The sequence below is a fragment of the Erinaceus europaeus genome, chromosome 8 (assembly GCF_950295315.1).
Source record: "Erinaceus europaeus chromosome 8, mEriEur2.1, whole genome shotgun sequence".
Classification (NCBI taxonomy): domain Eukaryota; kingdom Metazoa; phylum Chordata; class Mammalia; order Eulipotyphla; family Erinaceidae; genus Erinaceus; species Erinaceus europaeus.
The window spans coordinates 26843277-26859694 of NC_080169.1; the positions used below are offsets into that span (position 1 = coordinate 26843277).

Consider the following 16418-nt stretch of genomic DNA (forward strand, 5'->3'; position numbering starts at 1 on the left):
CAGCACTGAATAATATAATTGGAATGATGAGAGCGTTATTTGTCGAAATACTTTCTTAGAGCTAAAGTGCTTAGGCTAAATGACTCCACAGTGAATGTGTTTATATGAGTTCAAGTAGTGTAAAAGATTCTTGGCATATGAGTAGCTATAATGACATTTATATTTACATCGACCTTTCAAACTATTTTGGTTTGATGCCTTACTTTATAACTGGAAGAACTGGTCTTATGGATAAAGGACAAAACCAGTAGTTTCTCTTAGTGCAGAGAATAAATAAAAACTTCATGTCTAAGGATATCTTAATTTGCAGAGCAAAAAATAGTACTCCATTGTGTTTGACTAGAAAGATTATTCAGTACCTAAAGTATAGCTAGATGATTCCTAGGACTCAGGATGGTGTTTTGGCTTGAGTAACTATATACTTAGATATCACAGCCACTTTGCTTATATAAAAATTATAGTTTTTCAAGAAGGTTAGAGTGGAATACTATAAAAAAGAAAGAAAATTTAATCTAGAAACTAAAGGCAAGAATATAACAGAAGAGATTTGGGGTCTCCATTTTGGAAAAAGTTAGTAGGTCTATTTGTTCTTCTTTCTATCTTATGCTTTTTTAGACACCAAATTGCATATGCTATCGTGATGCCAACCTGACTTCCCCGGGCAGATGACCTTACAATGTACCCTGGAACCCCATCTCTCCAGAGCCCTACCCCACTAGGGAAAGATAGAAATGGGCTGGGAGTATGGATCGACCTGCTAACACCCATGTTCAGTGGAGAAGCAATTACAGAAGCCAGACCTTCCACCTCTGCACCCCATAATGATCCTGGGTCCATACTTCCAGAGGGATAAAGACAAGGAAAGCTTCCAATGAAGAGGATGGGATATGGAACTCTGGTGGTGGGAAATGTGTGGAATTTTACCCTTCTTACCCCATGGTTTTGTCGATATTTTCTATTTTATAAATAAAATAATAAAATAAAATAAAGGAAGAAAGTCCTTGGATAGAAAAAAGGCTTGGTGTGGGGAAATGGCTTGATGATGCAAAGACTGTCATGCATGGAGCTCTGAGGTCCCAGCCCACCACCACCATAATCCAGACCTGAGAAACACTCTATGTAAAGGGGGAGAATGTATATATAAACTTTAGGGACTGGGCAGTGAGCACACACATCCAACTGAGCACAAATATTACAGTGCCCCCCGCCCTAACCTGCAGTGGGGAAACTTCACAAACAGTGAGCAGCGCTACAGGTTTCTGTCCTTCACTGCCACTCTAGTTTCCCTCCACCTTTCAGCCCCTCTCCTATCAAATAAAAGAAAGAAAGGGGGGGAGGGAAAAAGCTTCATATAATCTATTTGGGGTTCCTATCAATAGTGTTTCTTAAATCTTTTCTCTGATGATGTTCTAAGATCCATCCCACCAACTGAGGAGGTATTTTGAATCATCTGTTACTGTTAGGTTGGTTAGAATAAGATCATTTCCTTTCTGAACTGTTTTCTCTTAACATTTTTGTAGCAAGAGTTATCCTGGGATAGCTCTGCATCCTTGCCATTGAACATTTAATGGAATACTAGATGGCATTAATCATTTATTAAATGGAGCCTCAATTATGCCTTGGTCTAAAACTACTTACAGTTCATTCATTCAGTATTTATTGAACATCCATTGTGCAGGTTCTGAAATAGGCAGTTTCTGTTTAAAGTAAATTTCCTTAACTGTGAGTTAATCAGTGACACAATCTGACTGTTCCTTAATATGCCAAATCGTCTTTCTGATGATCTATTTAACTTTCATAATGAGAACAATAATATATGCCCAATTGATAGATTCCTACTTAAGGTGAAGATTAAACATGTAGTCGTAAGTCAGTAGCTAGACAGTATTTGAGAAAAGAAAAACAACCAAACTTCTGAGCAACCTTTCTTTCATGGATAGGAAATTAGAATCCACTGGTATAATTATCCCTGAAAGAAACCCCAAGAAAGAGTTTCTTGGTTTGGATAGATGTGGGCTTATTCACTGGCAGAGCTGGCACATGATTGAGTATTGAGAAGCCATGGTCTCAGGGCACAAGTACTGGATCACTAGTATAATCAGTGGTGAAGCAGAACTACGCAAGAGAAGGTTTTAATTTTTTTCATCTTTTTAAGAAAAACCTCATAGTTATTTTGGGTTAAATGGAAGTGCAGGGAAGGAATTGGTGGCAGAGGGATATTTTAATTCTGAAAATCTTGGTGGAATTCTTGTTTATAGATTCAGCTAATGATTTGCATATTGGTAGGGTCAGAAAATGACCTGACTGTAGTCTCCTTAGCACTGATTGATGCAAAGTTAGGATTTCTCCCATAAATGTACATGTATCTGATGAGACCTATGTTGAACTGTATGAACATTTTGATACATTGTGTTGAAGTAGGTGGCACATACAAAGCTTTCCTCATCAGTAGACCTATATATAAAATTTCACCCAATTTCATGTATATAAAGATGTTAAGGGAGTAGGGCAGTAGCGCAGCAGGTTAAGCGCACATGGTGCGAAGGCAAGGACCAGCGAAAGGATCTCGCTTCGAGCCCCCAGCTCCCCACCTGCAGGGGAATCTCTTCACAAGCGGTGAAACAGGTCTTCAGGTGTCTATCTTTCTAGCCCCCTCTCTGTCTTCCCCTCCTCTCTCTATTTCTTTCTCTTATCCAACAAAGACAACATCAGTAATAACAACAATAACTACAACAATAAAACAACAGGGGCAACAAAAGGAAATAAATAAAAATTTAAAAAATTTTAAAAAGATATTAAAAGTAATTTTAAATATAGAGGATAAGACCACACATTCTGCAGTTTGAGATTGCATTGTTTTGAGTTTTGAGTTTTAAGGCACACATATAAGATAGCCCAAGATGGCCAATTCTTTTTTTTTTTTTTGCCTCCAGGGTTATTGTTAGGGCTCAGTGCCTGCACTACAAATCCACTGCTTCTGGAGGCTATTTTTCCCCTTTTGTTGCCCTTGTTGTTTATCTTTGTTGTTGTTGTTGTTATTATTATTGTCGTTGCTGTCATTGTTGGACAGGACAGAGAGAAATGGAGAGAGGAGGGAGATACAGGGGGAGAGAAAGACAGACACCTGCAGACCTGCTTCACCGCCTGTGAAGCGAGCCCCCTGCAGGTGGTGGGCCAGGGGCTCGAACCAGGATCCCTGAGCTGGTCCTTGTGCTTTGCTCCATATGTGCTTAATCCACTGCACTACCGCCGGACCCCTGAAGCCAGTTCTGTGATTGCATGCATGACATTGGGTAAGTATTGAGCCTGTAGGATTCAGTTTCTCTGACCCTAAAGTAATATTTTGAATTACTTAGCATTCTGCTTAATTTATTTTTTAAAAATATATATATATATATATATTTTAAAAATCTTTATTTATTGGATAGACACAGCCAGAAATTGAGAGGGAAGGGCGAGAGAGACAGAGAGACACCTGCAGCACTGCTTGACCACTCGTGAAGCTTTCCCCATGCAGGTGGGAACCAGGGACTCAAACCTGGGTGCTTGTGTACTGTAACATCTATGCTCAACTAGGTGCCCCACCACCTGCCACCCCCCTTCTGCTTAATTTCTTAAAGGCTTTTCCTTAACTTTTTTTAGATTATTGATCTTAAGCCAAATCAAATATTAGTCTTTTTGAATAGAGTTTTGTGTGTCATTCCAATGCCTGTGTAGTCAAGTGTCTCTTAACTATTGTATTCTAAGACTTAACTATCTGAATGCCTTTTACAAGGCAGCAAGGAATGGCCACATGGAGACCTCTCCAGCTTCATACTTTCTGTCCACTTCTATTCTTTCTTTCAGCTCTTTGTGATCTTCTTCTTCTTCTTCTTCTTCTTCTTCTTCTTCTTCTTCTTCTTCTTCTCCTCCTTCTCCTCCTCCTCCTCCTCCTCCTCCTCCTCCTCCTCCTCCTCCTCCTCCTTCTCCTTCTCCTTCTTCTTCTTCTAGCGTTTGCCAGCTCTTTGTGATATAATTCAGTTAATAGTATCCCCAGAAGTGTTGCTATCAGTAATACAAAAGCTCTTGATAGGCTCATTCAAATCTGAATAAAATGATTCCCTTTTATGTATAATGTGAAAACATTTGTGCTCTCACTGGAAATGTTTATTCATTCAAGCTGAAAGATATACCGTGGGTGTTATGTCTGATTTCAGAGAGAGCTTTTGCGGCAGGTTTATGTCTAGTGTTTTGTCTCTGTTTATCTGTGTTTGTTTAGACTAAAATTAATGAACTTTTCTTGCAAACCATGAGGATGATGAATATGGGTTTTTCATCTCTGGTGTCTTATTGTGAGCACTTAAAAGAAAAAAGAAGATCCAATTTAATTCTTATATCATTATCAGTAAACTTGAGAACTTAGGGAAAAAAGAAAAAGATAAGTTGTGTGTGTGTTTTCAGTAATAAGGTTTAGATCATAAGCACTAGTAATCTGTTGGCTTTTGTAGACCAGATTTTTTTACTGGTTCTAAAAATGTCTTTTGTTTTTTTGTATCTTATGTTTATTGCTATGGACTCTTAACATTTCTTAGCAACCTTTTTGACTGATATTTACTTTTCATTTGTCTCCTTTTTTGAACTGAAGGGATATGATATTAAATATAAACCCTCTATGCACAATTGAAAGTGTAATTATAAACTTGCTTTTTACTTAAGGAAAAAAAACTTGATTAAAGATTGCTTAGAGAGCCACTTATCTTAGGACATTAAAGATTTTCAAGATTTTGATTGATTCTTTGATAATCTTTTTCTTCTACTGCAAATATTTTCATTTCTTTTTAAAAAAATATTCATTTATTCCCTTTTGTTGCTCTTGTTGTAGTTACTATTGTTCTTGTTAGAGATGTCGTCGTTGTTGGATAGGACAGAGAAATGGAGAGAGGGGGAAGACAGAGAGGGGGAGAGAAAGACACCTGCAGATCTACTTCACCGCCTGTGAAGCGATGGGGTGGGAAGCTGGGGGCTCGAACTGGGATCCTTATGCTGGTCCTTGCACTTTGTGCCATGTGCATTTAACCGCCTGACTCCCATATTTTCATTTATTTCCTTGCCACTTTCTGTGCCCAGGAGCCACAATTATCAGTAACTGATATCAGGAGAGGTCTTTGTTTGCATGCTTATTCATTTATTTATTTTACCAGAGCATGTCTCAGCTCTGGCTTCTGGTGATATGGGAGACTGAACCTGGGATCTTTGGTATTTCAGGCATGAGTCTCTTATACTCATGACCATTATACTATCTCCGCAGCAGTGCTTATTTATTAGACGGGGCTGGGTAATGGTATAGTTGTTTAAATACTAATTGGGTATCTTGAATTTATAACCTGGAAGAATACCTCTAGCTGGAAATACCCTGTTTATGCAGGAAAATCTTATTAAGAGATAATAAGATTCCATATGGAGTCCATGGATCCTTGATGTTTTATAAGTACTGAATAAAATATCAAGAATCCCAGGAGCATATTAGTTGAACCATTTTTTTTTCATTTTTGTATGAATTTTGTGTGAATTTAACCATGACCTAAAATTTAAGACAGCTTTATATTAATATAAGACAATTTTTTAAAACTGAGGTGTGAATTCTTATGATTTTGTAACGACTTTGAGCTATTGGGCATTGGCTTAAAAAATAGTCTTGCGGTGAGCTGAGTTCCAGATTACATAACCACTTTTATTCAGTGAAAACCTGTTCTAAATGGCCCTCTTTCCTTTTGCTCTTAGCTTTGGCCAATGCATTTTTTGTTTTGTTTTTTTTCCCCCTTCCTGCTTGTTTTTGGGGATAGCAGGGATTGAACCAAAGACGCATACATTCGAGGTGGACTCCGATGAGCTATGTCATACCTCAGACTCAGGTTTTATTTTTATGTTGAACTAACTTGCTTCTGTTTTCCCCCTTTAAAAGCTTTGGTGAGTTAACATTCTTTTGTTTCTCTTAGTTTTAAAAACTACTTACAGAGACTTAAATGAACATAGGCATACACAGTTGAATTCTTGAGAAATTCCCTTTCAGCAGAAGGTGCATCTATGTTTGTGTGTGTGTGTGTGTGTGTGTGTGTGTGTGTGTGTGTGTGTGTGTGTGTGTGTGTGTGTGTGTGTTAAAGTAGGTGACTTCCTGAACTGTTGATTAGGTTACTGAATGTTTTCTTTAGGAAAGAAAAGAAGTATTGTGTTTATGTGTGTTGGGACAGAGGGGTAGAGTATAGGGCTTCCATGCATTCACTTATTAAATCCCTGGTTAGATTCAGATTCTCGGCAACACATATGCCACAGTTGATCTGTCCCTCTTCCTCCCCTTTCCCTCTTTTTCCCCTCTCATTCTTCAGCTTCCACATCTCCCCCTTTCTCGTTCTCTCTGTCTCTTTCATAAAGGTGAAAATAAAGTAGTCTTTTAAAAGCTTTCTATAAAGAATGAAATGTTGTGAAGCTATATATTTCCTTAGGAACCTTACAGCAGTAGAGAGTAAATACTTTTATTGACCAGGCTTGAGAACCTAATCTTTTATAATAGTGTTTCTGTGGGTAAAATAAATGACAAATTCCAAGCAGCTGATTTACAAACTTACTTTGGAATTTTAAAATGTTGAAAATTGGAGACTGTTAAATGATCTGGAAAGGTAGTAAGGTTGGACTTTCCAGTTGGAGCTGGCCATTCATTCTATCTCTGATTAACAACTTCTGACGGGAGCTCACTAATGTGATTATCGTTGTTTTGAAGCAGAACACCCACTAACTATGGCATCTGTCAGTGGTTCTCTTTGAAAGATATAAAAGACATTTACTATAGAGCTTAATGACTTAGTTTTATAATATCAGGTTTTATTACTGTGATGGATCGTTCAATTCAGGAAAAAGAGGCACTTTGCTACTATAGGTTAAAGAAGTCACACACATTGTGATACACAAAAGAGGATCCACTGGAATCTTATAGTGTGAGAGCTGGAAAGGACTTTTGTTTCTCATGTCATTTTACAGATAAGGAGACCAAGACAGAAATAACCTAAATGGCCACTGGATTTCCCTGAAAGCACAGACTGAAGCAAGGAGTTGGGGGTAGGTTGTCTATCTGGGAGGCAATTCGAGGCAGCAGGAATTAAGGATCCCAGGTCTTTTTTTTTTTTTCCCCTTTTACCAGAGCTGCTTAGCTCTGGCTTATGGTGGTGCGAGGCATCAAACCTGGGACTTTGGAGCCTCAGGTATGAGAGTCTCTTTGGACTTGTTTTTTTAATTTTTTTAAATTGTCTTTATTTGTTTATTGGATAAAGACAGCCAGAAATCAAGAGGGGGGGGCGGTGATAGAGAGGGAGAGAGGCAGACACCTGCAACACTGCTTCCCCACTTGCAAAGCTTTCCCCCTGCAGGTGGAAAGGGCTCAAACCTGGGTCCTTGCACATCGTAACATGGAGTAAATCAGGTACGCCACCACCCAACCCTTCTACCAAGACTCTTAATAGATAATTTTGAAGATCATCTTCCCAGAGAAAAATGGAGAATTTATCTTCCATACAGTTGATCAGAACATTAGAGCTAGAAGAATGCAGGTTAAAAATTACTTATTTATTTATGAGAGAGAGAGAGAGAGAGAGAGAGAGAAATACTCTGCCTATTTAATGTATGCAATGCTAAGGGATCAATCCTGGGACCTCATGATTGCATGCCTTGTTTTTCACCAGCTGAGTCACCTCTCTGCTGCTGGAAAAAAGGCATTTTGCATGTACAGTTGAATATACTATTTGATTTTACACAACTTTACTGACAGACATCTCTGAATCTCTGAAAGTTTCTTTAGTGGCAGGGAACTCAGTACCATTTCACACATTTTATTTTGTTTTTTATTTCCTAAGTCTTGCTTTTTAGAATTATGGAAGTTTTGCTTAAAAGGGACCTTAAGGTCTTTGAGTCTGAGCTCCATCTCTTATTTTAAAATCATTTTGTTTATTTCAGTAAGGTAAAGAAAGTTTCACATGAGAGAGGAGAAGCCAGAATATCTGCTTGAACCAGAAGCCTTAGGCATGCAAATCTTGCACTTGTTGCTGAATTATTTCTTATGCCTCTCCTTCTGCTATTTTAATCCTGTTCGAACACCTTGTCTTTAGACAGTCCTAAGCTTCCCTACTTATCAGTCTAACCTACTGCAATAGAAGCTATGCTATTGGCTTGTTTGTTACGAATGGGACAAGAATGGACAGTAAGACACATACTTTGAGAGCAAGCCAAACAGCAGTCTTTTATTGGATACCCGTGGGTGTAGTGGAAAAAAGGATCGGGGGGGGGGGATAGATAGCATAATGGTTATGCAAAGAGACTCTCATACCTGAGGCTCCAAAGTCCCAGGTTTAATCCCATGTATCACTATAAATCAGAGCTGAGAAGTGCTCTGATGAAATAAAGAGAGAAAGAAAGAAAGAAAGAAAGAAAGAAAGAAAGAAAGAAAGAAAGAAAGAAAGATTAAGACAGCTCTTATCCTGACAAAAACCAATGGAGTCAGTTTCTCTCTCCCTCTCTTTGTTGCCCCTCCATCCCACCTGCTACTTCACCTCACCATTCCAAAGTAGATGATCAAAATGAAGTGCACAGAGCAGAGAAGGGTTAGAAGTCACTACAACTGGGCATGGGCAAGGTGGACATAGAACCTGCCTTCAAGAGATGGGCAGAACTCTTGTGCCTGCATGGCCTTTTGTTACTTAAGAGTTCCAGAGTTCAAAAGCTGTTCTATGGCTCTCTTGTTCGACTAATCAGTTAGTTAAGCTTACATTATTTAACAAAAGATGACATCTGGAATGAACAAACTAACAAAATATTTTCCACATTATGACTCATATCTAGAGTGAAGTATACTTTTTAACCACATTGTTTAAATAATTGAAACTTAACCCTTTCATGCTGAGCTATTTCTATTGGCCCGCAAATTAACCCTGTAAGAATAGGAGTAAATTTATTATTAATGGAATAAGATGAAAAGTTTCTTCATGATAGGTATGTGTGTGTATACCTCATTTTAAAAGTTTCTTCTTATATTTTATCTTTTAATTGCCAGTAGGCCTATTGCTAGAGCTTGGTGCCTGCCTGCACCAATAAATCCACCATTCCTGGTCGCCAGTTTTTCCTTTTTTTTTTCTTCTTCTTTAACACACACACACACACACACACACACACACACACACACACACACACACACACACGATAGAGACAGCCAAAAATCGAGAGGATGGGAGAGATAGGGAGAGAGAGAAAGAGAGATATGCCTGTAGCACTGCTTCCCCACTTGCAAAGCTTTCCCCCTGTAGGTAGGGACCAGGTGCTCAAACTTAGGTCCTTGTGCATTAGAACATGTGCACTCAACCAAGTGTGCCACCACCTGGGCTCCTCATTTCTCATCTTTTTAACAAATGAATTTTCTTTATTTATTTGTTGGTTAGACTCAAGGTCGCTCAGAAGCTACCTTCAGATAGAGACAGCCAATAATCAAGAGAGAAGGGGGAGGTAGAGAGAGAGAGAGAGAGAGAGAGAGAGAGAGAGAGACACCTGCAGCACTGCTTCACCAGTCCTGAAGCTTTGCCCCTGCAGGTGGGAACCGGGGGCTCGAACCTGGGTCCTTGTGCACTGTAACATGTGCGCTCAATCAGGTGTGCCACTACCTGGCCCCCTCTCTTTTTTTTTCTTTTCATCTTTATTTGATAGGACAGAAATTGAGAGTGGAGAGGGAGGTAGAGAGGAAGAGAGACAGAGAGACAGCTATAGTACTTGCTTTACCACTAGAACCTTTCTCCTATTAGTTGTGGAGCAGGGACTTGAACCTGGGTCCTTGTGCATGGTAATGTTGGTGTTTAGCCAGGTGCGCCACTGCCCAGCTCCTGTGTACCTTCTTCTTAATATGACTTCATCTGTGATCACTTCAGTGAGTAGAATGCGGCAGCAGTATGGCATGACATGACTTTCAGCACTTAGGTCATAAAAACCGTGCAAATTTAGTCTACTTCTTGTGGGGATTCATTTGGGGGTGATCAATGGCTATGTGGGAATCTGACTGCTATGGCATTTCTGACCTGGAGAAAGCATGTGTTGGTGTGCCACTAAATGACTGAAACTAAACTCCCAGCCACCAACCAGGATCACTAGACCCACCCCATCTGATTGCGGGCATACAAGAGACCCTGAATCAAAACTACCTAGTGAAGCCTTTCCTAAATTCCTGACTTCCAGATTAAAAGTCAGTTAAAATGTTTCCAAATCTGTTAAATTTGGAGATTAATTTGTTGTCTAGCAGTGGTAATTGGTACAATTATTAAGAGGTAAAATATTTTAAATAAATGGTTTTGTCAGGCTGAAGGTACGAATTGACCTGCCAATGTCTATGTTCAGTGGAGAAGCAATTACAGAAGCCAGTACCTCACAAAAAAACATTGGTTCATACTCCCAGAGGGATAAAGAATAGGAAAGTTTCCGATGGAGGGGAGGGGACAGGGAACTCTGGTGGTGGGAACTTTATGGAATTATACCCGTTACCTTACAATCTTGTTAATCATTATTAAATCACTAATAAAAAACATAAGTACTGGAAAAATTGTTTTGCATCTCTCAAATGTATTATTTATATTTTCTTTCCTTTTTTTTTTTTTTCCTCCAACTTTATTGCTGGGGCTCAGTACCTGCACTACAAATCCACTGCTCCCGGAGGCCATTTTCCCCATTTTATTGCCCTTGTTGTTGTCATTGTTATTGATACCATTGCTGTTGTTGCTGTTGGATAGGACAGGAGACATCGAGAGAGGTGAGGAAGATAGAGAGAGGGAGAAAAAGAGAGACACCTGCAGACCTATTTCACTGCTTGTGAAGCAACTGTCCTGAAGATGGGGAGCTGGTGGATCGAACTGGGATCCTTGTGTCCAGTCCTTGCACTTCATGCCATGTGCTTCATGCCCTGTGCGCTTAATCTGCTGTGCTACTGCCTGACCCCCTTATCTGTATTTTCAAAGGGAATATAGACCTTATTTGAATCTCTTATGAACACTGGGCAGGTTGTATCTTACATTGTTATTAACAAAGGTATGTCCTGCAGCTCTAGAGTGGATTGCATGCTTTTTTAAAGTTTTTTTTTTTTTTAATTATTTATCAGAAAGGTAGGAGGAGAAAGAAAGAACCAGACATTACTCTGATACATGTGCTGCTGGGAATCGAACTTGGGACCTCATGCTTGAGAGTCTGATGCTTTATCCCCTGTGCCACCTCCTGGACCACGATACTTGTATTTTTCTTTTCCCTTTCCTTCCATAGAGATCATGTTACCAGATATGAGTAACACTTTTAACAGAGTAAAACACATCGGAAATCATTATGCTTGGACATTCCATGAGAGTTGTTTTTTTCAAAGAGATTTTATTCATTTATTTAGGATGAGGAAAACAAATGATATAAAATAAGTCATAAATGCTCTCTTGAACTACTATCTCACATCACTTTCAATGTTTTACAAAATCCTCACACAGCAAATAGGAAAAGTTTCAACATACTTTTATAATTTCTGCCTCAATAAGTGCAACACTAATGTACAAATCTCCTCTGTACCAATTAAAAGTAGAATTACTGAATTATTAATTATATGATGTTATTCATATATATATATTTTACTAATACACTGTTAATGAGATCATTGCCAATATACACATTATTTTCCTTAACTTAATTTTAATATTAAGCCAATATTTGTCATGCATCTATCAAAATCCTTACAGTAAATTACACAGGTTTGTAGTCCAATGTAGACTCTAGCTTCTTGGAATCAGCCACTTTTCTGACTGCTTTCATGAAGTCTTCCTGTACTACAAAGTCATGATCAGTTCGAATTGCAAACATGCCTGCTTCAGTACAAACATTTCTCAGGTCTGCTCCATTAAAGTCATCAGAAAGCTTCACAATTGCTTCATAATCTATTTCACCATGCTTTGTTATGGGACCAGCATGGATTTTCAGTATATCTAATCTTGCTTGTTCATTTGGTAAATCAATATGTATTTTTCTATCTAATCTTCCTGGACAAAGCAAAGCAGGATCCAGTGTACCTGGTCTGTTTGTAGCCAGGATCATTTTAATTCTATGTAGAGTATCGAATCCATCCATTTGATTCGGTAACTCCATTAAAGTCCTCTGAATCTCCCTATCAGCTGAAGTACCCTCAGAAAACTGAAGACCACCAATAGCATCTATTTATCCATAAAAATGATGCATGGCTGATGGTTCCTTGCATAATTAAACATTTCTCTAATCAAACGATCACTTTCACCAATGTACTTGTCTACAATAGAACTAGATACCACCTTTAAGAAATTGCAGTCCAACTGACTAGCAATAGCTTGTGCCAAGAATGTTTTTCCTGTACCTGGTGGTCCATATAATAAACAGCCTTTTGGAGGTATTATTCCTACACGCTGAAATAATTCTGGGTTTGTAAGAGGTAATTCTATCACCTCTCTTAACTCCCGAATCTGTTCTGATAGGCCTCCAATTTCAGAATAAGAAACGTTTCCAGGGTCCTCATGAGACATATTATGAACTAGTGGATCTACCTCCCTTGGCAAATATCTCATGATAGTTAGTGTAGTTATATCCAAAGCAACTCTTGTTCCTGGTTTCAGCTTACTTTTATCAAGCTGTCGGTGACAACCCACAACGCATTTTGGTCCATTTGTAGCTTTAACAATGAATTTTTCTTCAGTTAGTTGCTTAAGTACTTCATCCACTATCTGTCCAACACTTTGTAGGGCCTTCAGATCATTTTCAGACTTTTCATACTCCTTGGTAAGTTCTTTTAATTGTTCCCTTAATTCTTTGAGACGGCCATCTATCTCCTTATGTTCAAGAAGCTTCTTCCGAAAATCCGTCAGAGACTTATCTCTAGGGTCCGCCATGATGAGAAGCCATCGCTCTGAGAGTTGTTTTTAAAAAAGAAGCAGTTACTTACTTTGTGTTGTGAATTGTTCTTGGAGCAGGAGGAAACTGATGCTAAGCTGCCAGAAAGCGGTGCCTTTGTTGCTGATGTTTCCTAGTTCGAGGGTAATATGAGGTGCTCACTAAGATTTTATCAAATGAGTAGAAACGTGCCTCAGTGCATTCTGTTTGGGAATGTAATGAAAATGGAGAAAAGGTAAGAAGCTGTACTGAGGCTGTGGCAGAATGAATGAATTACATGGAAATGTTCATTCTGACAAAAAAAAAATAAAAATAAAAAAGTTGCTTGAAGGAGGTAAGAATTGTCCTATGGGAAAAGTGATGCTAGGTTGGAAGTAAAGCAGAATTTTATTTTAGGTTTGTCTATTTATTAAATAATGCCTTAGGTGGAGATTATCATCTACCTTGGCAGTGGCTGGTTTTGCTTAAAAATATGATATAGATGATGTTTGTATTCAGAGCTAACTCCTTGCTCAAAATACAAGGGGAAAAAATGGATTGTGGAATCGGGAAAAAAAAAAAAAATCAGAGGTTGAATCATTGGCTAGGAGTTGTTTCTTTATGTTTTATAGAATATTTTTGATAATGATGTAGATGTTGGTTGTTCATGAACTAAAAATGTTGCAGTTAAAGAGAAATAGAAGGACTTCATGAAGCAAGTATGCATGTACTTTGCCAGATGGAAGAAACACAAATAACACACAATGTTGTGGTACAAACTTCTTGGGGAAACAAGCAGACAGAAAAGACCTTGCCGTTCTTTCTTGTTTGGGAGGAGGGAGGGGCCAAGATAATTGAGATTTTAAATTCTTAAACACTGCTGTGACTTTGTTGTCATTGTCACCAGGGACTGACTGCTCCAAGCTGACTTTTTCAGGTAGAAAAAGGCAGGAGAGAAGAAAACATACCAGAGGACTGAGGCTTCTCCCAGTGCAGTGGGAGTCAGGCTTGAACCTGGGTCATGTGTACACCATGGCATTTTTAGCTACTGTGTTATTTCCCCTGGAAAGCCATAGCACTTTTGAAATTAAAATCTACTTTTATATTTTCCACCACTTTATGGGGGGGCAGTTAGTGGTTTACAGTAGAGTTATATGGGTACAATTTCTCATCTCTCTATGATAAGAATCTGCAAAACACTTTGTTCCCCAGTTCTTTTCCACCTTCATGCACTGGTAGCCCAGTGACCTTCTATTTCATCTAATTTCCTTCTTCCTCAGGGTCCTTTGCTTTGGTGTAGTACACCTCACCCAGTCCAAGTTTCAGACTATATTGATATTTCCCCTTACTATCCTTAAGTCACTGGTAAGCTCTCTCTCTCTCTTTTTAATATTTATATATTCCCTTTTGTTGCCCTTGTTTTATTGTTGTAGTTATTATTGTTGTTGTTGTTGTTATTGATGTCGTCGCTATTGGATAGGAAAGAGAGAAATGGAGAGAGGAGGGGAGGACAGAGAGGGCCAGAGAAAGATAGACACCTGCAGACCTGCTTCACCACTTGTGAAGTAACTCCCCTGCAGGTGGGGAGCCAGGGGTTCGAACTGGGATGCTTACGCTGGTCCTTGCGCTTTGTACCACCTGCACTTAGCCTGTTGCGCTACCGCCCGACTCCCGGTAAGTTCTCTTTTTAGCTTATCTCATTTAGAACGATAGCTTCAGGTTTCATCAGAGATGAGATGAAGGAGATGACTTCATTTTTTATAGCTATATAGTACTCCTTTATATACATATGCCACAACTTTCTTAGCCTGTCCTTGGACATCTGAGTTGTTTTAAAGTTTAAGCTGTTACAGGTTGTACTGGTATGGACACAGGTGTACATAGCTTTCTTTTGATAGATGTCTTTATTTCCTTTAAGTATATCTCTAGAAGAATTGCCAGGTCCTAGGGTAGGTCCATTTCTAACATTCTGATGAACATCCTAACTGTTCTCCACAGAGGCTGAACCAATTTATATTCCCACCAGCAATGTAGGAGAGCTCTTTCCCCCACTCCACAGCCTCTCTAGCAGTTGATGTTTCAGTCTTTTCTAATATATGACATTTCCACAGCTTGGTTTTATTAGCAATTCTCTGACCATCAGTGATTGAGCAGTTTTTCATATGTCTGTTGGTCCTTTGGGTCTCTTTTTTGGGAAAGATTCTGCCCATATCATCATCTCTCTGCATTTTTCAGTGGTTTTTTTTTTTTTTTTCATTGCTGAGTTTGGTGAGTTCATTATGTATTTTGGTTATTTTTAGCTTCCAGGGTTATTGTTGGGGTTCGGTGCTTGCACTACAAATCCACTGCTCCCGTGGCCATTTTTTTCACCCCCCCTTTTTTTTTTTGGATAGGACAGAGAGAAGTTGAGAGGGGAGGGGTAGAGAGAGAGGGAGAGAGAAAGATAAAAACCTGCAGACCTACTTTTGAAGCGATCCGCCCCCCACACACACATGCAGTGGGGAGCCAGGGGCTTGAACTGGAATCCTTGCGCGGTTCTTTGTGCTTCATACTATGTGTGCTTAACCCAGTGTGCTACTGCCCAGCCCCCCACCATAGCATTTATTTCTTTACATTTCTTTATTGGGGAATTAATGTTTTACATTCAACAGTAAATACAATAGTTTATACATGCATAGCATTTCCCAGTTTTCCACATAACAATACAACCCCCACTAGGTCCTCTGTCACCCTTTTTGGACCTGTATTCTTCCCCCTACCCACCCCGGAGTCTTTTACTTTGGTGCAATACGCCAATTCCAGTTCAGGTTCTACTTGTGTTTTCTCTTCTGATCTTGGTTTTTCAATTCTGCCTGAGAGTGAGAACATTCCATAGTCATCCTTCTGTTTCTGACTTACTTCACATAACATGATTTTTTTCAAGCACCATCCAAGATCAACCTGCCATAGCATTTTTAACCACCAGAGTTTCTTCTTGTAAGCATTGAACTCTGTAATGGTAGTAATCAAGTTATGTGAATTCACTGCAAAAAAGAAAATATCAGGCTATCAGAAAAGCCATGATGTATTTTTCTATGACCTTTCTAACAACCCAATGGAAATTCTTGCTCAAAGTTACATAGCAATTTTAGAAAGCAGTGTAGTTCCTTTTGTAACCAGAAAGTCATATGTTAGAATATAAAGAATCTGATCATTACTCAAATTCAGATTGCCTTCTTTTTTGGGGGGGAGTAGGGTATCATTGCCTGGGCTTCACGACTTTGAGTTGATGTTTTCATATATATAGAGAGAGTAGTAGAAAGACAGAGAGAGGGGGGAAAAAAAAACCCAAAACGTACCATCAAATTTTCCTTTAGTTTAGTGGGGGCTAGGTTCAAAGCTGGTTTGACTGCACGACAAAGCAGGCATACCATCCAAATGACCCATTTGCCTCCTCTCAAATTGTTTTTAATGTTTGGTTTTTTTCCCCCACCCCGTCTCAACTTCCATTTTAAAAC

The 16418-nt window shown here is 39.0% G+C and overlaps 1 protein-coding gene and 1 pseudogene across 6 annotated transcripts in view; one reads left to right on the top strand and one right to left on the bottom strand.

Moving 5' to 3' along the window:
• OSBPL3 (oxysterol binding protein like 3) overlaps positions 1-16418 on the top strand; it is a 262596-nt gene that overhangs the window by 39362 nt on the left and 206816 nt on the right. The window lies entirely within an intron of this gene.
• LOC103118840 (26S proteasome regulatory subunit 10B-like) lies at positions 11407-12946 on the bottom strand (annotated as a pseudogene).